The 23,375-nt window shown below is 40.3% G+C and overlaps 1 non-coding gene across 1 annotated transcript; it reads right to left on the bottom strand.

Annotated features, from left to right (window-relative positions):
• Positions 1–19,450: 19,450 nt before the first annotated feature.
• Trnas-cga (transfer RNA serine (anticodon CGA)) lies at positions 19,451–19,525 on the bottom strand. Its single transcript has one exon. It is a non-coding gene; the product is annotated as a tRNA-Ser (tRNA).
• Positions 19,526–23,375: the final 3,850 nt, after the last annotated feature.

A 23,375-nucleotide genomic window follows, 5' to 3' on the forward strand; every position in this document is an offset into this window, starting at 1 on the left:
GAGAGGCTAAATGAGATAGCAGCTGATAGACCCGAGGGGAAATCCAAGATAGAAATAACGACTTACACATAGGAGCGTCGACAACGCCGAAAGCCAAGAAGTGTTGCCGCAAACGCTTCTCATAATCCTCCCAGTCTTCAGCGGCCTCGTCGTAAGGAGGGAATGGAGGCGGAGAAGAGGAAGACAGACAATGAGTAAGCGACGTCGACAACGCCTGAATCGCTGCCGTCAGCTGTGTTTGTTGTTCAATGAGCGCTTGCATAAGCTGTTCCATGTCTGCCCCGTCACGAACACGCAAATCCACAACGCGGTGAAAATATCCCGACCTCGTCGCCAAAAAGTGTTATAACCTTTAATCACAATAATTGCGTGGATTTTCACACTCTCTCTTAGAAACAATAGCTGATCACATGATTACAACTCAGTCTCTCGTATTCGACTGCTGTGCCGTGACATGCGGCTGGTGCCGTTCGTAGCTAGGTGGCGCTCCCGCGCTCATCCGATTTGCGGAGCGCCTCTATCGCCATTTGTGCGTACTGTCGTGGCGGCACTGTTAAATGTCGTGGCACTATCACAACAACAGGGACTACAGAATCTGTTGCCTTGTAGCTTAAAAGTGGTATAATTTCAAATTTTGAAGTGTACACTGGTAAGTCCAACACCCCTACACAGTATTTCAAGAATTTCAGTTGTCTGAGCAAGAAATTTTAGAAAATAAAAAGAAAGATGAAGAATCACTGTTTTTGATCATTTTTTCACAACTTACAATTAATGAAAGGACTTGGTCTTTATAGCCGTAGATCTGTTAGAGGAAACGAGAGGGTTTCCAGAAATACACTGCTCAAAAGAATTAGGAGAACAAGACTTTGGGCATCTGCTGTACTCCATTGAACAATAACTGAGGACAGGATATATTATAAATTATACCTTTACCTTTCACATCCTCAATCATGTAAACAAAACTGAAATGCATGACAGGTGACAAAAAGAAAGTGGACATAATCATTCATCCCGTCCTCTAGGGTGCTTGTTGTTGGACTTTGAAGGCTCGAATACCATGTATGCCCTCCGTGAACACTTATCACAGCCTGACATCTGCATGGCATGCTCCATATAAGTCTACAGAGGTCACTCTATTATATTCATTCCCATTCTTCAACGAGAGTTCTTGAAAAGTTGGTAATGAAACAGGTCGATCACAAATGTGTCTTGAAGGCATGTCCCACACCCGCATAAATGGTTTTTAGGTCGGGACTCACCGCTAGCCATTCCATTACTTCAAAGTCCAGGTTCTGCAAGACATCCCTGCTGATGCCCGCTACATAGGCCTTGGCATTAGAAAGAATCCAGGGCCACCACTGTATGCTGCAGCCACTGCATGGTCCAACAGGATCTGTTCACCCTGGAGGTAAGGCAACCATGGTCAGTGACTAGATCCATATGGCTGTCAACACTGAAGCCTCTCCGCAACACCGCAGAACTCTGGAAATCTGTGGATTTCCTGGCCAACATTTGGCAAGCACCATTCACCATGAGTCTCTGCACACGAACATGACCTCATCTTGTGTGAGAGGATACCTGTAATTGTCAGTAAATAACACATTGTACCAGTGAAAAGGTTGCCGGTTGACACGGGAACAGCAGAACTGAATGTGAGCTGCAAGATGATGTCTTGTCAAGTGGGGTACTCGAAAGGACATTGGGGTCCTAAGCACCTTTCTTGTAACCTATTCATTACAGTAAGTCGGACACAGCAGCTCTAATGACCCTTCTGAGATCGTATTGCAGTGTTCATGTGATATTCATATGATGCAGAGATGGCCAGATATTGGTCTTCATGTAGGGTCGTAATGTGTTAGTGATCTTGTCCAATTTGCCGTGTGTACTGACCTGTCTCACTGTCACATGTCTACAACCTATGGATGACAGGTGGAGAGGCTTTGGCACCTGCAGTAATACAGCCGCAAGTTCATCCTTTTAGAATCAAAAGGACTGCCCCTGCAACTTGCACTGCGTTAACCTGGGGCATTGCATGTGCTTGATTGAAAAGTGTCCACAAATAACACCTGCCACCTGTGTACCTCAATAGAAAACACTGGGATGCTGATACTCACTTCCTTCTGAGCAGTCACCTAACACTGTAATGCATGATACAGCCTATAGATAGCGAATGATTTTAATTGTTGTCTATATTGAAAGCGATGATCTCGAGCCATGCAGTAAGACCTCAGTTACCGGCTATATAAAAAGAATGTAACGTATTGGATGTTGATAATCATGTTCTCCTAGTTATCTTAAACACTGTATTGGCAAACAGAAAAGTGATATTAAGTGTGGTGAGTTTAAATTTGCAGTAGGACAACAAAGCAGTTTGTCTGCTTTCTCCTTATAACGACCCAAAAGATGTCAAATTAATTGAAAGGAAAATGAAACATGGCTCTGACATAACTGTGGCCTGTCCAGAAGCGGTAAGCCATTTCAACAACAAAGTAGGCGGAGATGACAGGTCCGATCAGTTCTGATAAGGATACACGATAGGCAGACAATTTGTAAAATGTTGGCATCGACTGCTTACTTTTTTGTTGATTTGGGTATTACATTCTTATATGTATTGTATCAATTAGAACAGCAACAGACAGATCAGATTATCAAGACAACTGATTCATGTGTATTCATCCAGAAAAAAGATTTGCACTCTTTGTGAGGTACCACTTTGTGTCACACCTTGCTTTTCCGAGTTTCATGGCATGGAAAGTTATCTAAGTTTTGAACATGTAACTTTTGATGAAAATTGAAATGTAATGAATGTTTTTGCACACAAACAGTAATCAAATAAATTATTGCATGTACACATAATTTGTCAGTTTTATTTATTTATTTAGGCATCCGTTGACATTTTAAAATGTATGGATGTTGTCAGTTTTTATACATTAACATATTTATACAGTTTTTCATTACATGTAGTTAAACATTGTGGGACATAAGTTATTTTCAATCATTTTTGCTCCTTATCAAAACATTACATATAGTTAAACATTGTGATACAAAAGTTATTTACAATCATTTTTACTAAGGAATTCACTTAGGCCTACAGTGTAAAAACAGTGTTCCTACGAATCCAGTTTAAGATTTTTCCTGAAGCCATATATGTTATCTGTTTATTTTGTGCAGCAGTTTATTATACAGTTTTACATCTTCATACAAGAAACTATTTTGGGTCTTATGTGTATTTTTCCTGTCTCGGTGAAGACAGTGACTTGTTCTTGTACTATAGTTATGAGAAATAATATTTTCACTTTAATTTTCTATATTTTTTCTTGATATATGCTATGGTTTGGAATATAAATTCATACAGAGCAGTCAGAATTTCTGATCTTTCAAAAAGTTCTCTGCATTGGGCCAACATACCGCTTTTCGTTATAATTCTTAACTGCTCTCTTTTGCATATTAAATACTGTTTGTAAATTCTGAATACAGTTTCCCCCAAAAATTATACCATAACTGATTATTGAACGAGTATAACTAACATATACAGTTCTCAGACATTCATCACTGCATGTGGATGCAAGAGCTCTTAAGGGGAGCCATAACGATCCATCTCCTCCATGTTAATATTAGCAAATAGAAGGGGCATTTTTTCTAAAACCATTAAACATATTTCTCTGAGATTTGGACTACGTGATCAGTGAATATTTCTCTATAAAGTTATAATGCCATGTTAAGAAATATTTATTGGTTTTTGTTTTACAATTTTTTAAACAGATGCTTATTTTTTACTCTAAATTGATGAGCTTTTTCTTCTATAACTCTTGAATTATACAATATTTTTTACAATTTGTTATAAAATTTAAGGAAAGGAAGTAAACAATATTGTGTAAAAATTTCTTTGATATACTGTTAGCAGTTTTTGAGAAAATGTTACTCAAAGATGAAAATTTTGAAATTATGGGAAATGGCTTCCAAAATTTTTTAATAAATTCTTGTCCTCTTCTTTTTCCAGTGTTAGTTTCCTTGTCACTGGTCTTTTCTTCCCTTTTGCTGAATTTTGTAGGCTTTTGTCTCTTCTTCCTGCTCCTCTTAGTCTTTCTTCATCAATTAGGCGGCGCGTTGTGGAAATGATGTTGTGTCCTGGTTGGAAACCAAAACGTTTCAGCACATCACATTTGATATTGTTTCCTTCGTTGTATGTTGCCACTGCATCATACAGTCCAAAATGCAATGTTTTTATCTGTACAAACACTCTTTTGGGGTTCATAATCCAGATTAAATAAATTACACTTTCATTTGGATATTGTGTTTTCCCATGTAAACATTTATCCAATAAACTTGTCTGTAATAAATCTCTGAATATGGGCTAAATGACATCAATTATGGCATTTGGCAAACTGTTTTTATGGGCATATTCCTTTCCTGATTGGTACTTACACCTTTGGTGCACAGTGCATGCTGTAGGTGCTCGTTTGTTGATGCAGTATGAAAAAATAATGCCCATACTGCTCTCCTCATATGATCAATGCTTTTTGTATTTTGCCTAATTGCACACCCATAATACCTTTGCAATCTATCAATTGCTTCATTTGTCAATCTTCCTCTTCCTCCAAGGGTCTCACCATCACTAAGCTTCTGGGATCCTAATGTCTGCTTTAGTTTTTACAAGCGAGCCCCCCATGCGCTTCTGCACATGCCCAATGCACTCTTGTTTTTTAATGTGAATTTCATTGCCATAAGTTGTGAGTTCCTCTACATCTTCATTTCACTTAGAATCACCATCTCCTAGATAGCGTATTGTACATTATACCACTCCTGTGATCTGGAAAAAATTGCTTTCACTCCCTCTACTTCCATCGCTTCACAACTTTCACTACGTTCGTCCTTGGTATTGCGCTTCCATGTACAATGTTATGAGAGAATAGCAACATCAATTACTTTGCAATTATCTCCACTGGTAAGTGTTACAATTACATTTAAAGATTTATGACCGACACATTGCCATGATCAATCTAAAGCAACAGTTAAATCTGGTAATTCCCATTACCTGTCACAGCTTCTTCAACTACTTTCTTCATTGTTGCTTGAGCAATATCTTCAGCAGAAGATCCCACCAATTCATTATAAAATCCAAATTTTGTTGGTGGTTTTGGCAAGTTCACAATTCCACATAACATTGTCCCTGCAGCACTGCCCTTGCCAATGCAATGCAAGTCATACACTAGCCTAACATTTATATCATACACATTTCCACTATTCACTACGAGGAATACTGTTAGAATTACAAAACGAAACTTCTAGCAGCACATTTGCTACACATCAATAACATTTTACATGCCAAACCAATGTGTGAAGTTATTTTCAATTCCATTCTTCTTTCTTTTCAAACTTGGCATAATACGTTATGTTTCAAAATATTAGAGAGCAAGGAAATGTTAATTATTTCATTCACATCATTGCTGTCACTTTCACAGTTTTCAAATTTTTCTTAGCCGTCACAAAGTTTCTTGCTGGAAGAAGTTCTATCCAATTCATTTGGAGTAGTCGGTGAAGCAGTCTGAGGAGCATCTCCCTTCCAAACAACAAAAGATTTCTTCTTCCACTCATTGTGCCTCTTCTTAAACACTCGACTGCTGAAACGGGGCATATTGATATCTACAAATCAAATACGTAAAGCAGGTATGAGCAAAATTCGTCAAATACGCAAAATTGAACAGCTAAACAACACAAAGCAAACTCCACACGTCAACACCCACGGTATAGCTTTTATGTTTACCGGTATGAACAGTCACTTGTCACATAGAAAAAGCTATGCAACGTTGGAAAACAAAACACTATTTCCGCAAAAATACCCTGCTTGCAGCCAGGGAGCGACGCCGTCAGAGGTGACACATCAAGTTGCTACAACCGTTTACGCGGAGCGTCAACTTTGTAGCGATAAAAAACACACTTAGAAGAGTGAAACTTGATTTGTTTTATTCAGAAAACTCCACATAATTTTGTAATGAAAAAAACAAAAAACGTTAATTTTGTCATTTTCATTGCTACGGCTTCCCTTAAGTACATAACATGTTGTGGATATCTTTTTTGAGAGTTTCAGAGCATATTCTTTCCACTTCATTTTGCTGTCAATATGCAACCCTAAGAATTTTGTTGGAGATGTTATCTAGTTTTAAATTTAAGGGACTCTGTTTTCTATTCATTCTAAAGCATATTGTATTTGTTTTCTTTATTTTGATGGTTGCTTTGCGTTCCTGTGACCGTTTGTAGACATCCCTCAGCATTTCAGTAAAATTTTCCAACACTTGTGCTACTGTCTCACTGGTGATTAATATGATGCTGTCATCAGCAAACAATATCTTCTCTCCATGGCTGATATGTTATATGTCGTGGGAAATCATTTACATATACCAGAAACAATACCGGACCCAGTACACTTCCTTGAAGAACCCCAATATTGATATATTGTGAATTTGATATATGTTTCCCAATCTGCTTTGATCCACTGGAGAAATGTGTGATTTCTATTGACTTATTCTGTTTTCTAGATGTGAACAAAACTGGCAAATATCAGACTAATTTTAAATCATAAAAATAAGCCAAGGCTGTATGGTCAGTCATTAAATCTGAGTTAGGTGTTAACGCCTGTAACCAAGAAATTTCATAAATTGACATTGAAGGAAATACTATTGCAAATCCACCTCAAATACCAGAGTACTTTAGTTAATTCCTTATAAATATAGCAAAGTCTGATGTATATGTAACAGATTATCAAAAAAAGTAAATCCCTTTGGCCTCGGTGAAAACTCTGAATTCTTTACAAAATTCTTAAAAGTTTCTGTGGAGGATGTAGAAAATGGTATTGTAACATTAAGAAACAAACATTTGCAGGTTGGGATGGAATCCCCTCCAAATTTACTAAAGTGGTACACAATATATTTGCAAAACCACTAGCTCAAATAATAAATCAATATTTAAAAGAGGGCTTTTCCCAGAGGTACTGAAATATGCTGAAGTCAGACCTCTCTTCAAGAAGGGATAAAGAGAGATCTTGGGAAATTATTGTCCTATCTCAATTCTCCCAGTCCTATTCAAAATATTTGAAAAACTTTCTGTTCCACAAATCCAAAACTTCATAGCAAAATATTCTGTTATTCTGAACAATCAATTTGTTTTCAGCAGAGGAAGAACACCATTAATGCAATAAACAGTCTCACTGACAAAATAAGTACATCATTAGACAAGAGAAATAAGGTGGCAGGAATTTTCTGCGACCTTGTAAAGGCGTTTGAGTCTGTAAACCATGCATTACTTGTTTACAAACTTGAGAAGTATGGCTTTAGCGGCAGTGCCCTACAATTCGCTTAAATCCGACTTATCTATAACAGAAATCAAAGAGTTAGCATCTCTTCAAATTGCACACATTATTTTTCAGGGTGAAAAAAATCTCAGGGTGTTCCATAAGGCTCCATATTAGGCCCAGTACTATTTCTCTTCTATGTTAATGACTTACCATTAAGTATCACCTCCTCATCAGTTCTGTCTGCACATAATACTTCTCTCTTAGTTTAAGATCAGGATTCGGCAAAAATTTCCAAATCTGTGATCAGTACCCTCAGTAAAGTAGAAACTTCATTGCAGCTAAATGGATTGAATCTACACTTATCTAAGACTCATGCGATGCAGTTAAAAAAAACAAAAACCAGTCAAAATGTGAGCTGATTAAGATTGTACACAATAACCAAGATATAGAAGTAGCTGACTCAGTCAAATTCTTAGGTTTAAATGTAGATAAAAATTTGAGCTGGTAGGCACACATTAAATACCTGGCAAACAAACTGAGCAACTTCGCATTTGTAGAGCAAATATTATCAATCACAACTGACATGGACACACAAAAAATAGCATATACAAGCTACTTCAAATCCATTATTAGGTATGGTATTGTTTTTTGGAAAACTCGACAAACATAATGCAGATATTAAAAAGACAGAAAAATCACAAAGAACCATGTCAACCATTATTTAGAAAACTTATCAAAATATTAACTCTGCCATCCTTATACATACACTCCTGGAAATGGAAAAAAGAACACATTGACACCGGTGTGTCAGACCCACCATACTTGCTCCGGACACTGCGAGAGGGCTGTACAAGCAATGATCACACGCATGGCACAGCGGACACACCAGGAACAGCGGTGTTGGCCGTCGAATGGCGCCAGCTGCGCAGCATTTGTGCACCACCGCCATCAATGTCAGGCAGTTTGCCGTGGCATACGGAGCTCCATCGCAGTCTTTAACACTGGTAGCATGCCGCGACAGTGTGGACGTGAACCATATGTGCAGTTGACGGACTTTGAGCGAGGGCATATAGTGGGCATGCGGGAGGCCGGGTGGACGTACCGCCGAATTGCTCAACACATAGGGCGTGAGGTCTCCACAGTACATTGATGTTGTCACCAGTGGTCGGTGGAAGATGCACGTGCCCGTCAACCTGGGAACGGACCGCAGCGACGCACGGATGCACGCCAAGACCGTAGGATCCTACGCAGTGCCGTAGGGGACCACACCGCCACTTCCCAGGAAATTAGGGACACTGTTGCTCCAGGGGTATCGGCGAGGACCATTTGCAACCGTCTCCATGAAGCTGGGCTACGGTCCCACACACCGGTAGGCCGTCTTCCGCTCACGCCCCAACATCGTGCAGCCCGCCTCCAGTGCTGTCGCGACAGGCGTGAATGGAGGGACAAATGGAGACGTGTCGTCTTCAGCGATGAGAGTCGCTTCTGCCTTGGTGCCAATGATGGTCGTATGCGTGTTTGGCGCCGTGCAGGTGAGCGCCACAATCAGGCCTGCATACGACCGAGGCACACAGGGCCAACACCTGGCATCATGGTGTGGGGATAGTGCACGGTACATCCAAACCGTCATCTAACCCACCGTTCTACCATTCCTAGACCGGCAAGGGAACTTGCTGTTCCAACAGGACAATGCATGTCCACATGTATCCCGTGCCACCCAACGTGCTCTAGAAGGTGTAAGTCAACTACCCTGGCCAGCAAGATCTCCGGATCTGTCCCCCATTGAGCATGTTTGGGACTGGATGAAGCGTCGTCTCACGCGGTCTGCACGTCCAGAACGAACGCTGTTCCAACTGAGGCGCCAGGTGGAAATGGCATGGCAAACCATTCCACAGGACTACATCCAGCATCTCTACGATCGTCTCCATGGGAGAACAGCAGCCTGCATTTCTGCGAAAGGTGGATATACACTGTACTAGTGCCGACATTGTGCATGCTCTGTTGCCTGTGTCTATGTGCCTGTGGTTCTGTCAGTGTGATCATGTGATGTATCTGACCCCAGGAATGTGTCAATAAAGTTTCCCCTTCCTGGGACAATGAATTCACGGTGTTCTTATTTCAATTTCCAGGAGTGTATATGAGATTATTATATTTTTGTATGCCAGACATGAATTATTTGAGGGAAACCATTTTGTCCATTCACATGATACTAGAAACAAAAAACATTTTATACTCAGGGACCCTAATACATGGGAATGAACATTTTTAATAAATGAAAAGGGAGCAAGTTGATGCAGATGAATTGAGGTTCACATAAAAGAAAGATATATGAGGTACTGACACTGAAGTGTTATTACCTAGTGGATGAATTCATGCAGGACAAACTGGAAATTTGAGCTGGATACAAGGTGTTACACATTCTAAGAAATATCCTGATAGTGTTATTATTTATTGTAGTACCATTATTTATTAATGTAAAAATTATTGTAAATGTATTATAAATTTTTGACATATCTCTTGTACGCAAACCAAATGGATTGTAAATGTACGTCATGAGATGAGTAAAACAAAACTCACCATTTGCTAACCATTCCCTCTATTCCTAGTGCCTCTAACTTATGCAACAGTTTCCGGTTGTCAAATGTATCAAATGCCTTAGACAGGTCTAGGAAAAGACCAGTTACATAGCTGTTCTCATCTAGTGTTTCTAAAATTGTTTTGGTGGAGTGGACAGTTGTGAATTCTATCCTATGCTAGGTCACTGCAGAGAAGGTTGAATTTGCTTAGATAGCTCATAAGCCTGTTTTTATAAACATCTCTGTCACTTTAGATAATGATGACAATAGGTCTAATCATCTGTAGTTGTCAATGTTTTCTACATCACCTTTGTTATGAGCTGGTAAATTTTTTGCATGTTTCAGATAGTCTGGGAAGCAACCAATTTTGAAGCATTCATTTATGATTTCTGTTAGTGGAGCTTTGATACCATTTATGCATTTTTTCAGTGCACGTTGCTATTTCCAGTCTAAACCTGCTGAGTTTTTGTTCTTTAATTGCCTTACAACATTCCATACTTCCTCCTAAGTAGTTGGAAGCGATACCATTGAGTTAGCTATATGCTTTTGTGTCGGTTGATTAACACTTTTTGGAAAATTTTCTGTAACTTTGTTGCAATGCTGCTAAAGTAGGTATTCACATAGTTTGCTAATTCTTTTGGGTTACTTGCTAAGTTTACCTTGTTCTTGATTTGTGTGTTTGTACTCCTCTTCTTCACAGTTGCTGTTATTTTTTTCAGTACAACCCATGTAGTTTTATTGTTGGCCAAATTTATCAACCTATCAGTGGTAGATTTTTTGTCCTTTTTAATGGAGTTTAGGTATTTACAAGTTTTCTAATCCCTTTAGTGATCCATTTATTTTTGGCAGGTGTTCCAATAGGAATTAATGCCTTGGGGAATGTTTCTTAAAATTTTAGTTTAAACTCAGACATGAAATTAGAGAATTTCCTGTTCACTTCAGTTTCTGTGTAAGCTCCTTCCTAACAATTATGTGTTAACTGTAAGGAAAATTCTTGCAAAACTGATGGAGAGTAGAATCTTTTGTATAAATGCAGTTTGGATTCTTTTTCTACACAAGCTTTTACTTTTACAATCTGATATATATGGTCTGATGGTTCCAGATTTTTAACAAGTAGGCTACATCACAGTTTTCTCTGCCTGCATCTGTAGCTACATGGTGAAGGGTAGATGATGAATGTCTGGTTATTCCTGTTGCACAGCTGACTAGTGATGACATGCCAAAACTACATAGGATGTTCAGAAATGTGTTATTGGTGCCATCTGTTTCAGCTGTATTTATGTTAAAGTCCCTGCACAAAAGGTTATTATGTTTCAGAGTTGATGCTAGTTCTAGGCTTTGTATAAGTTTTGAAAAGAATACCTCTAAATTACCATTGGGAGAACAGTATACACATAATATAGTTAGTTGTTGGGCTTGTCTATAGCAGCTAGCTCTATTGCTGACACTTCAGAGTCTTTATCTACACTTAACAAGATAATATCATTTATAACTTTAAATTCAATACTGTTCTTAACATAAAAACATGATCCTCCACCTTTCATTGTGTTTTACAATAAGAACATGCTTTGACAAATGAGGGTAAATTAATACGTAAGATTCCTCTGTGATGCAGATAACAGAGCTGTCTAAGAATAGTAACTGAACTTCCATCTCTTGCACTTTGTTTTCTTATGCACTGAATATTTTGGTGGAGTACTGTCAGACATTTAATATTACTTACCTTGGTGGCTTCTTTTTTGTCATAACTGCAGTTAAAAATCCTTCAGATGGCAAGGAGGTATTCTTTTCTGTCTACTTTCTACCCTGTGGATGGTTGTCTGCTGCTCCTACTATTGTTGGGATTAGTGTTGTTTGTGATGCTTCTGTCGATGGTGATGCTGTTGTTGGCATTTATGCTCCGATTATTGTTCGTACTGCTGTGGTTGGTGTCACTGCAGTTGGTTGTGTTTGTTCTTCTGCTGCTATTTTTGTTGGTGTTATCAGCTATGGTGAGATGGCTTCTCCATTATGAGTTGGTACAATAATAGGCATAATGTTGTCATTTGTGCACATCATTTCAGTAATCTCATTTATTCTAGAACCTATGAAGTTTTTTCCATGAATATTTAAATGCATACCATGCCCAGTGAAGTGTTTCCTTACCAGGAGTTGCACGTCTAGGAAGTTTGTGTTCCTGTATGCTTTGCATATTTTATAAAATTGCCTGTTGACCTATGTAAATTTTCTGGGTTACACATGATGTTTCTATTAGGTCATATGTGTGCACATTCCAGTTACTATTACACTTTCATTTTTCAGTGTGACCAGGGCTTTCATTACATTACAGATGGCAGTTTTTAGTTCATTGACATAGACATCGTTTGCACCACTGATTATGACCAAAAACCGAGTTTCTTCTGTAGTGTTATCACATGTAAGTTGCTTACAACTTTATACAAAAGGACCGAGCGAGGTGGCGCAGTGGTTAGCACACTGGACTCGCATTCAGGAGGACTACGGTTCAATCCCGTCTCCAGCCATCTGTGATTTAGGTTTTCCATGATTTCCCTAAATCGTTTCAGGCAAATACCGGGATGGTTCCTTTGAAAGGGCAAGGCCGATTTCCTTCCCTAACCCGAGCTTGTGCTCCGTCTCTAATGTCCTTGTTGTCGATGGGACGTTAAACAACACTAACCTAACTTTTATGCATAAGGGCCCCAGACTTTACATAGCTGGTAGCTCTAAGATTGTGTTCATTTTGCAAGATTTTTGCTAGATCGCTACCATGACTGTCTCAGTAAACAACTAACTCGGATTTCCTAAGATGCATATTTCTACCATTACTGCCTTTTGGATAATACCATTGTTATATTTTCGTATATCAGTAGCGTCTATTAGATGGAAATCAGTGTCATTAAAGTCTTCCTCGTTTGCTTTTCCACTTTTTAGAATGACGAAATTGATTTGTAGATTTTTAGGTGTAGGACTGCACACACTTTCTGATTCACAGTTTTAGTTCTCAAGAGGTTCCCTCAATACCTGCTTTAAATTCTCCAGAAATTCTACTATTTTCTAGCTGTATTCACATCACTACTCACTATAATGTTTCCAGCTTGAACACCATCAAGCTACTGAGCGAGGTGGCACAGTGGTTAGCACACTGGACTCGTATTCGGGAGGACGATGGTTCAATCCCGTCTTCAGCCATCCTGATTTAGGTTTTCCGTGATTTCCCTAAATCGTTTCAGGGAAATGCCGGGATGGTTCCTTTGAAAGGGCACGGCCGATTTCCTTCCCAATCCTTCCCTTACCCGAGCTTGCTATCCGTCTCTAATGACCTCATTGTCGACGGGACGTTAAACACTAACCACAACCACCGCCATCAAGGTGTACAATTATATTGATTGTATACTGACAATATTACACCAAGACAGCAGTTCAGACTTTAAACCCAAGGAACTTCAAGTAGGGAAGGATAGATATTTCCTCAAACTTCAGGATTTTCCAGACTGGTGAAAAACATTACACTCATCACTCACAGTAAATCAGTTGTGTCCTAGGAATTCCACTATATTTACTACAGCAACCAGAATTATTGTTCTGCATGCTGGAACTTTCTTTTCTCACACACAGTGTTTCAGTTGATGAAATGCAATTTATGCTGACTATTAATGCCTTAAGGTCCATCTACATGCAACAATCTGTCAGTGCAGCTATCAGTGCAAATGTGTGTGTGTGCAATAAATTGTTGCAATTGTTGTGTATTCACACAATATGTAACTAAACTGAGTATGCTACAAGAGCATTAAACTGAAATTGGAAATTGATAACTTGACATCCCTCACTCGATGGGTGATGCAATCTTTGTCTTGACCACTTAATCCACCAAAGTGTTGTTAAGAATTCGATTGTAGCTAAATATTTGTGACAAGCAAGAGTATTCTGTGATTATTGCTAGTCAATATAATTATCCACTTTGATTGCTATTTTTATTTTTCAAAAATTACACCTTAACACATTTTGGCCACAACCATTTACAGAATCTGTCAGATAAACAGACCAGCTGAGAAATAATGCCTGTGCCAGAAATACAATAATACATGGTATAGAAGAAACCACAGACATGCCATGTTTAAAATTTCAATACACTGCATCTCATCAATTCACCTGTATACTTGCACCAGGACTAGTGCTGTTTAGTGATGCAGTGTATCATAAATAATAATCTCTAAAAATTATGAACTGGAATTGCTCGTGTCTACAAATTGAACATACAGTCATCTCATAAAAGGAAATTGATAAAAATAATATGCACAGCTGTGTTGTTAAAAAATAATGTAACATGTGGTTTTAAAATTATACAAGGCAGATTTTCATGTAACTTCATTTCTAATGTAAGTTATATAAAGTTGAATCCAATATCCTGTTCTTTTCATAAGTTGAGTATATAAAACTTTGTTATTAAAATATATAGCAAGAACATTAACATATTAATGTAGAAAGAACTGTTGAATTGGGTATCATGGTGGTCTCATGGCTGTTATATTTACTTGTCGGGTGGACACTGCAAATGGGGCCATATCTGCCACAGCTGATGCATACATGATGTATGACAGGCAAGCACCATGCCTCTCGACACACTGCTGCATTAGTAAGTCTTGGAAGATGTCATAGTACCAATTTAACCTGAAATCATTTAGTTTGTTAAGCAGGCACTGTGGCTACCTTTTGCTGTGAATAAAGATTTACATTTCTTCTAATAGATTTGGGGTATACCTTTTACATGCCTTGTGTAAAATTTCTAAATGATCTTGCATGTGGAGTATTTTATGCTTATTGGTGTTCAGATGATTACCAAGTACAGTCTTGTTTTGATCACTTGTATGCTCTCTAAACCTAAGTACCAGGCTGAATTGGTGCACTTCTGTACTAAACTCGCTGTACATTGATGTATAGTGGAGAGTGTTACTCAGTTAAATTTATAACTCCTCCATTAAGTGTGTTGCAACTGGTTCTTTTTCTTTGCATTGTCAGCCGATTTGTGACGCAGTAACTATGGCATAATTTACTAAAAATACAGAATGTAATGAACCACAATCGTGAAACCGTAAAATGTGTCACAACACTGTGGATGCATTGCTACCATCATGCTTTTTCTATAATTTTGCAATAATTGGAATTGAAGACACATTGTTATTGACTAAATCTTCACAAATTTCAATTAACATTTTAAGATTCTGGATAGTTTGATAGTAAGTACAGATTCATTTTTGTATGAACTTTTTTGTATGTTAATAATGTAACAGGAATACATTGGCTAACTTGTGTAAATATAAGATCTTATTTATACGAACAACACGTTACATAAAAATGTTACTTACTTCGATATTATTTAAAAGTAGTTGTTCCTCGCATATTCAGAGTTGCGACAACTTCTGGAATTCAGGTAATATCAGAGAATTTCAAATGTGTCAGAGAAGCAGAGAAATTTGGTAAAAAACACTGGAAAAATCTAGTTTTTGTCTCAGTACATGAAATGGTTTTTTTACTGAGATGTCATGCATCGTCACTGGTTGGGTGCAGCTGAGTATGTGTGCCACTTCCTACTCCCTCATTCTTACTGCTTTTGCCCTTTCTACCACTCCCCTCAGCTTGCACTCAGTGCTGCCATCACTTCTTGCTGCTAAACTAGCAGCTGCTGACGAGAGGCAGGGAGGCATGACAAGTGATTTGTTTGGATCTGATTGTCAGAGGCTGTGGACACAGCGGCCGGAAACAGTGGTCACATGTGCATGAGTAATGTCTGAGTGAGTATGTGAATGTGTGTGCGCTCTCGTTTTCTGACAGTGCCTGTGGCCAAAAGTTAAGTTGTGAGTGTGAGTGTCTCGTTAGTATTGATTCTCAAGAGTATTTGTGTGAGTTATCAACATGGTGTCTGTGACACGTGAATAGATGGCTACATCTACATCTACATCTACATCTACATCCATACTCCGCAAGCCACCTGACGGTGTGTGGCGGAGGGTACCCTGAGTACCTCTATCGGTTCTCCCTTCTATTCCTGTCTCATATTGTACGAGGAAAGAAGGATTGTCGGTATGCTTCTGTGTGGGCTCTAATCTCTCTGATTTTATCCTCATGGTCTCTTCGCAAGATATACGTAGGAGGGAGCAATATACTGCTTGACTCTTCGGTGAAGGTATGTTCTCGAAACTTTAACAAAAGCCCGTACCGAGCTACTGAGCATCTCTCCTGCAGAGTCTTCCACTGGAGTTTATCTATCATCTCCGTAATGCTTTCACGATTACTAAATGATCCTGTAACGAAGCGCGCTGCTCTCCGTTGGATCTTCTCTATCTCTTCCATCAACCCCATCTGGTGCGGATCCCACACTGCTGAGCAGTATTCAAGCAGTGGGCGAACAAGCGTACTGTAAACTACATGAGTGGACTTCCACGATAGGCCACAACCGCAGGTCATTTCTGTGGGTACCTCTAACAGATTGGGTCTTCCCATCATTTCCCACTAATGTGCAGGCCGTGCCGGTCAGATCTAGACTCACCTATCTGCTGCAGGCCAGGTCTGTTTGTGTGTGACGTAATGTGGTGGATTTTCTGTGGATCCAGGACTGCGGTGCTCCTCGGCAGGCCGGTGGACACGGGCGATGGATTTCAGGAGTTGCAACTGTCTCATCGCAAGTACAATGTACAGTGCGGCGTTTTATAGACATTTTATTTCCTGTAGTATGTTTTAGCACTTCAAAAGTAGTTTATATATTATGAAGTATGGACCATAAGAAGAAGAAAATTGTGGCATTTGCTGGCAGTTTCTACACTATATAGCCATATATTTCTCAAAAGAAAAATCACACAATACCTGTAAAATAATAGTCATAACACAGTGGGTAATAACCAACACTAATGAATATACTAAAACCAACATTTTATTTGCGGTCACCTATAGTGTTGGTTTACACAACTCTTCCCTGTATTATGCAATTCTTTCAAGAATCCTCCTTTTTTTGAGGTTATTTCTGAAATAAGTGAAGATATTTTAAATCTGTCTTGCATAAAAAACATCAGTGTGACTTAACCCTTTCAGAACCGAATTTTTTCTGGAGGAAGAATTTTTTTTAAATACTGTAATTGACTTGGATGATTTTTTAATGATTTTATAAAAATATGTTACCATTTTCGAAAAAAGATTTGTACACATTTGTGTACACTGGGTCCCAATCAACACTGAAATCGTAGCAGACAAAACTAATTTACTTAAACATTAAACATAAATTTGTAATCATTTGCACACAAAATAATTCAAAATTCACCATAGTTTTAATTCAAAATGAAATGAGTAAGGAATTATGTTCATTATGTGGTTCTAATTGATATGAAATGAATGGAAACAATTTTTTGCTTTGACAAACAAAGATGTACATTACAGTTTTCACATTTTATTCATGAACGTCCCTTGCATCCCAGAAATTTGCATCTGGTAGGCAGTGTACCATTTTCATGAAGAGCAAGTGTTGTGTTCCATCAAACTGAATCTCTTTAGGAGGCCTAGTTTCTCCTCGTCGTCTTTGAACAGGTGTATCCAGAGGTGTGGCAGATGCTTGGCCTCAGTTTCTATTCGAGATATCCTGTTATGGGTGGCAGTATATAAAGGGTCGAACTTTACAGAACTTGTCTTTATTGTCTGCTGGTATAGCCATGTTGTTAACAAGATGTAAATTTGTTCTGAGTTGGAAGAATCTATTTCTGGGCATACTATCCAAGAATAATTGCATTTTCAATGTTGTGTCCCAATACATTCGGACTCTAGCAAATTTTTGAGTTCCCATAATTATATGAAGCCCAAACAAGATTTGGAGTTCCGCTGGTGTAGTTTGTTTGAAATTGCTAATTGTTCCACTCTGCAAGGCATATAGGTTTGTCATATCAGCCATAGTACTGAACAGATCATTGGTAATGTACTTTCTGAAATAAGTTCAAGGAGAAAGTATTTCCTGTTCTTCAATACATTGTTCCCATTCAAAATATGAATCCAGTAGAGAGAGCGGACGATGACGCCATTTGATGTCTTTTCTTCCTGACAAAATGTATTTTACATCACTGAGCTCATTGTTGGTAAGTGGATCACTGTCTAGAATACCACTGTCGTTGTTATCATTGTCCCTCCACACACCACTTTCATTATTTGCAATTGACTCATCGTTGCTTTCTTCCCTGTTTATTTTGTCAGCCCCCACTCTGACCTCCTTCTCTCTTGAAGTACACTAGGATTCTACATCAGGAAATGATTCTTCATCTGATGATCAACCAATATCTGACACCTCTCCATACAGCAGCATCCCTAAAATGGCATCTGCATCTCGCTCACTGTAGAAATACTGTTTCTTTGACATGATAAACAGAACTGAAATATTCACAAATAATAATAATAATATCAGTAGAGGTATTTCCCTAAAATAATAATTTACAGTAGGCCTAACGACATTGTCATCAACTGGAGCTTCAATGCTATGTCTATTTTCCTAATTGTTGCTCATAACAACACCTAGTAATACAACATACTTTTTATGTTTTGAATAAACCCCAGTCAAAACTCATACAATTGTCAGGATAAAAAGAAACTGTTCCAACAAGCACTTCATATGAAGGAAACACAAGATACTCAAAGTTATGTACAACATTGTTCTTGAGACCTCATGGCTACAATTGTGCACACAGAAAAACATCGCTTTGTTTTGTTGGCTAAAACAAATGATTTTGAAATATTGATTGTTGTAATAAATAAATGGAACATTCTACAATGTTCATGCAAAACAACAATACTTGTACTCAACTATACTGTGGGTTATAGCTTACGAAAGACTACCAGGTACTTTCAAGGGCACAAACTGCTCTGCACTACTATGGTAATCTGTTGATATGTTTATAGTGCTGCACAACAAATAGCAGCACTTGTGCATGCTGAAAAGAATGAACATTCACAAATGTGTACATCAGCTCCAAATTGAGGAAAAATATTTCTATGGCAGTTAAGAATTCTTGAAAACTAATATACACAATTGTAACCACAAGGTCTGAAAGGGTTAATGAAACATATGGACCATTCAGCTTTCTTTCTCTATAAAAAACAGATCACTACAAAAAAATGTAGATGTTAGTACTTAAGATTAACACTCACACATGTAGAAATACAGAAGTCTTTACTTTTTTGTCAACTTATGTCTTTACGTACACTTGAGAACTCAAAATTTGTCAGGGAAAAATGCTAAAACTTGTCTGGAAATCAGGGAAGTATCAGAGAATTTCACTTCAGGAAACTTGGCATCCCTGAATTATTTTTGCAGTAATCTGGTTACATACTATTGGATACATTTATTGCTTCTTGCGCCAAATTTAACCAGTATTTGAAACACATTAGTAACTTGGTTTGCATTACATTGTGACTATGAATATCTATACAGTACATTATTCATGCAAACTCGAAATAACAAATCCAAAATCGTTTGTTTGATATGAATAATACAAATACACTACATTGGAGCACAAAACAGTACAGTACCTAAAACTTCCTGGCAGATTAAAACTGTGTGCCCGACCGAGACTCGAACTCGGGACCTTTGCCTTTCGCGGGCAAGTGCTCTACCAACTGAGCTACCGAAGCACGACTCACGTCCGGTACTCACAGCTTTACTTCTGCCAGTATCCATCTCTTACCTTCCAAACTTTACAGAAGCTCTTCTGCGAACCTTGCAGAACTAGCACTCCTGAAAGAAAGGATACTGCGAAGACATGGCTTAGCCACAGCCTGGGGGATGTTTCCAGAATGAAATTTTCACTCTGCAGCGGAGTGTGCGCTGATATGAAACTTCCTGGCAGATTAAAACTGTGTGCCCGACCGAGACTCGAACTCGGGACCTTTGCCTTTCGCGGGCAAGTGCTCTACCAACTGAGCTACCGAAGCCCGCGAAAGGCAACGGTCCCGAGTTCGAGTCTCGGTCGGGCACACAGTTTTAATCTGCCAGGAAGTTTCATATCAGCGCACACTCCGCTGCAGAGTGAAAATTTCATTCTGGAGTACAGTACCTGTCAAGGTATCACAGATTTCGAGTGACCTTGTATCGATGTGTTTATAATGTAGTGTCCCGTTCTGCTACATCAGGGATGACCATGGCTTCTTAAACTTTATGTGGACCAGATGTGCGGACCAAGGCTTGGCCTGAATTAGCTTTGTATGTTCCTTCCCAGAAGTACTTGATATTGTGCAACACCTCATATCCTTTTGCAGTGTGGCATTTTTTCAGTCACCACAACTGTCTTCAGTTCGGTAGAACCGTGTTGTCAGCACTGTTTGTCCTTCACTATTTGTTTGTGGTACAACGGTTGTTTACAGATCCAGTGGTTGTTTGTACACAGGGTTTCCATAATTTCTGCAAATCAGGGAATTACAAAAGTGTCAGAGAAATCGGGGAAGTATCAGAGAAATTTGGAAAAACAGGCGCTGAAAGATGGTTGTTAGGTGGCGGCGGTGGAGCTCAGGTGACCTGGAATACACTAGGGCGTCGTCGAGGTGCGCGAAACAAAATGGCAAGCCTTGCAAGACACCACCGAGGAACTGCTGCCAAGTCTGGGTAGCATTCCGAAGACCGAAAGCCATAAACAGGCTTTCGAAAAGCCCAAAGACCGTTATGACAGCTGTTTTTTCAATGCACCTTTGCGCAGTCTATCTTGCTGAACATTGTGCAGCCCGCCAAAGCATAACTAAAGTCTTGTAGGTATGGGACTGGGTATCACTCTGGCACCATTCGTGAATTAAGGGTGCGATAGTCCCTACACGGGCGCCACGATATTTCTTTTTTTGGTACTAAATGTAAAGCCGATGACCATGGGTGCTTGATGATCGAACGATGCCTTCCCGCAGCATGGCCTCGAACTCTGCCTTTGCTGGTGCAAGTCGATCAGGCGTGAGTCGACGTGGGGACACGATGTGTGGGGTCGAGGTGTGGTGCACTGCCGAATGTTTAATGTCTTTCAGTGCGCTGGCTGGGTGGGGGAGGTCAGGGAATTTTTCAAGGATGTCAGCATAAGGTCAGGGGCACTTCACAGGTTTAACACTGTAGAATGTGGCCTGTTGGCACTGCCCCTCTCTCTTTAAATTTGTTGTCACATTGATGAGCTGGCCATTTGCGATGTCAGCAAGCAGCCCGTAGTGGCCGAGGAAGTCCATGCGCTCCATCAGCTCATTGACATGGGCCACAGTAAAAGTCCACGAGAATGTGCAGTGTTGACCTATATCTAAATTGCAGCTGTGTGTGCCATAAGTTTTAATAGCTGAATTGTTCGCCACTGTGAGGGAGAGTGCCTCGACCCAACTGCGGTTTCATAACATAGAATGGAGGAATATCGAAGATCTGAACCTGTCTTGACAAGGTACCTCACGCCCGCACCCAGTGCTGTGAGAAACAGATGCTTCGATATCGTACTGCAGCTGGGTGCGCCCTGCTCCGGTCTTAGCTGGCATTTGGATGCGAGCAAGGAGCATGGCACCTAGTTGCTTTGTTACCGAAATGGGTGTGGTACCATGTTTGTGTATGCTCTGAAGACTGCAGAGTACCATTGGAGTGGCTGATGCTGTGTTGCTGACTGGATGAGCTGTGCCACCTGTAGTCTGGTTTGGTGCAATGCATGCTGCCCTCTTGCTGCGAGCGCAACAACCAGTTGACTTGCATGGAGAGAGCTGCCACCATGCGGCCAAGTTTTGCACTAGCTGGTGGAGGTCACCATCCAATGCAGGTGCGGGAGGTGTTTGCCGCCACGGAGGTGGGAGGATGGAGTCGTAAAGTGCCGCAGCCGCTGTGCTGGCACAGTTGTCAGTGCATCATGTACCTGGTTGGCCAAGTTAGCAATGGCGTCCAGCTGCATCTGCGTCTGTGCTGCTATCACTGCCTGCACCTGAAATGGGAGGCAAGATAGTGCGTAAGAGTGAATCTGTCACCATGTCGGACTGCACGAGGCTCTGCAAGTGGCACAGGAACTGTGAGGGCTTATGATAGCTGCATTCCTCTTGCCGCAGCTGTTGGTGCACTTGTTGTTCTTCAGATGACGAGATCCGCAGGATCAGCTCTTCCTTGGGCCGTTTGTAGGATGACTGTATCAGTGGGGCGGTGATTATATCCCGCACTTCGGCCGTGTAGTTCTGGTCGCGCTGGCTCACTATGTGTCCAAATTTTGCCAGGTGTCTAGTTACACGGTTGCTCATAAAGACTGCCTCCACTTGGCTGAACCACATTATAGGATCGCAGGGCCAAAAGGAAGGCAGCCTGACCAACACCCATCCAGTGCTCGTGAGCACTCCGGCGATTGTAGGAGGCATCAGTGTGGTGGGAATTTGTGGGCCAAAATTGTCCTGGGCTGTCTGTGGCTGCACGGCGTCCGCGCATGTAGTTCATGCTTGTAGCTCACTCTCCAGCCCCTTGCTGCATGCGAGCAGGTCTTCACAAGTCTTTTGCAACTCTTCGAATGTCGCCATCTTAGCTTAGAGTCGAGTCCTCGCACAAGGGGAAAGCACACAATGAAAATAACACTACAAAGGAAAACACAAAAAAAAGAATAACACTAGACAGTTCACGAACGAAACATACACGCACAAAAACAATACAAAAACGGAGTTTGTTAAAAAAACAATAGTTTATCAATACGGAGCACTGTTTGGGCGCGGGCATGCATGCGCCAGCCTACTTGCGGTTCCATGGCACTTGTACTGACGAATGTTCATCACCACGTGTTTTTAGCCTCGTTTCACATCAGTGTCACCAGTGAAGTGGAGACGTGTGGTATCACCACTATGTTTAAGGGAGAGGCTTGGTGACGGAAACGACTAGAGCAGTTTTGATCGTGACACACTTATTCTTCAAAAGTCTTACACTAAGATACAAATATAATTCATCTCCAATGCCCGTCTGTACAGGCGCATTGCACTAGCAGTACAGCTCGATCACCGGCCCTGGAAGGTAAACACTCCAGTGATGAGCCATGGCGCGAACCCGTGGACCGAGCGAGACAAAAGCCGCGTCGTTGAATATTCAGCTCCTGGCGCGACTGGAGGGGGCATGATGTCCACGAAAGAGAGAAAAGCACTGCCAAACGGAACGGTGCACACCGCGAAACAGGCGACTGCATTTAAGACTGTGTGTACGCGTTTGCGGGGGAGCCGCGTTAACTCGAAGCATGTGGTCAGTGGCGCGAGAAGTCTGAGCCGTGTCGCGTTGTGTTGACCAGCTCGCACTGTCTGCCTGCTTTGTCCGATGCGCAATGCACCGTTGCCAGAATGCGGCGTAACGGTATAGCTGCAATCGTGAATGCCGGGCGTCACTTACTTGTGTCGGCTGTGCCGTAGTACAGCACTTCGCGCGTTTGAACGGTGTGGCTGCTACAATGTTAACTGAGATATAAATTTAATATTCCATGTCCTAGCTTGTACATCAATGAAGAAATCGTCCACTTGTGTCTGGTATC

The sequence above is a fragment of the Schistocerca gregaria genome, chromosome 4, assembly GCF_023897955.1.
Source record: "Schistocerca gregaria isolate iqSchGreg1 chromosome 4, iqSchGreg1.2, whole genome shotgun sequence".
NCBI lineage: Eukaryota > Metazoa > Arthropoda > Insecta > Orthoptera > Acrididae > Schistocerca > Schistocerca gregaria.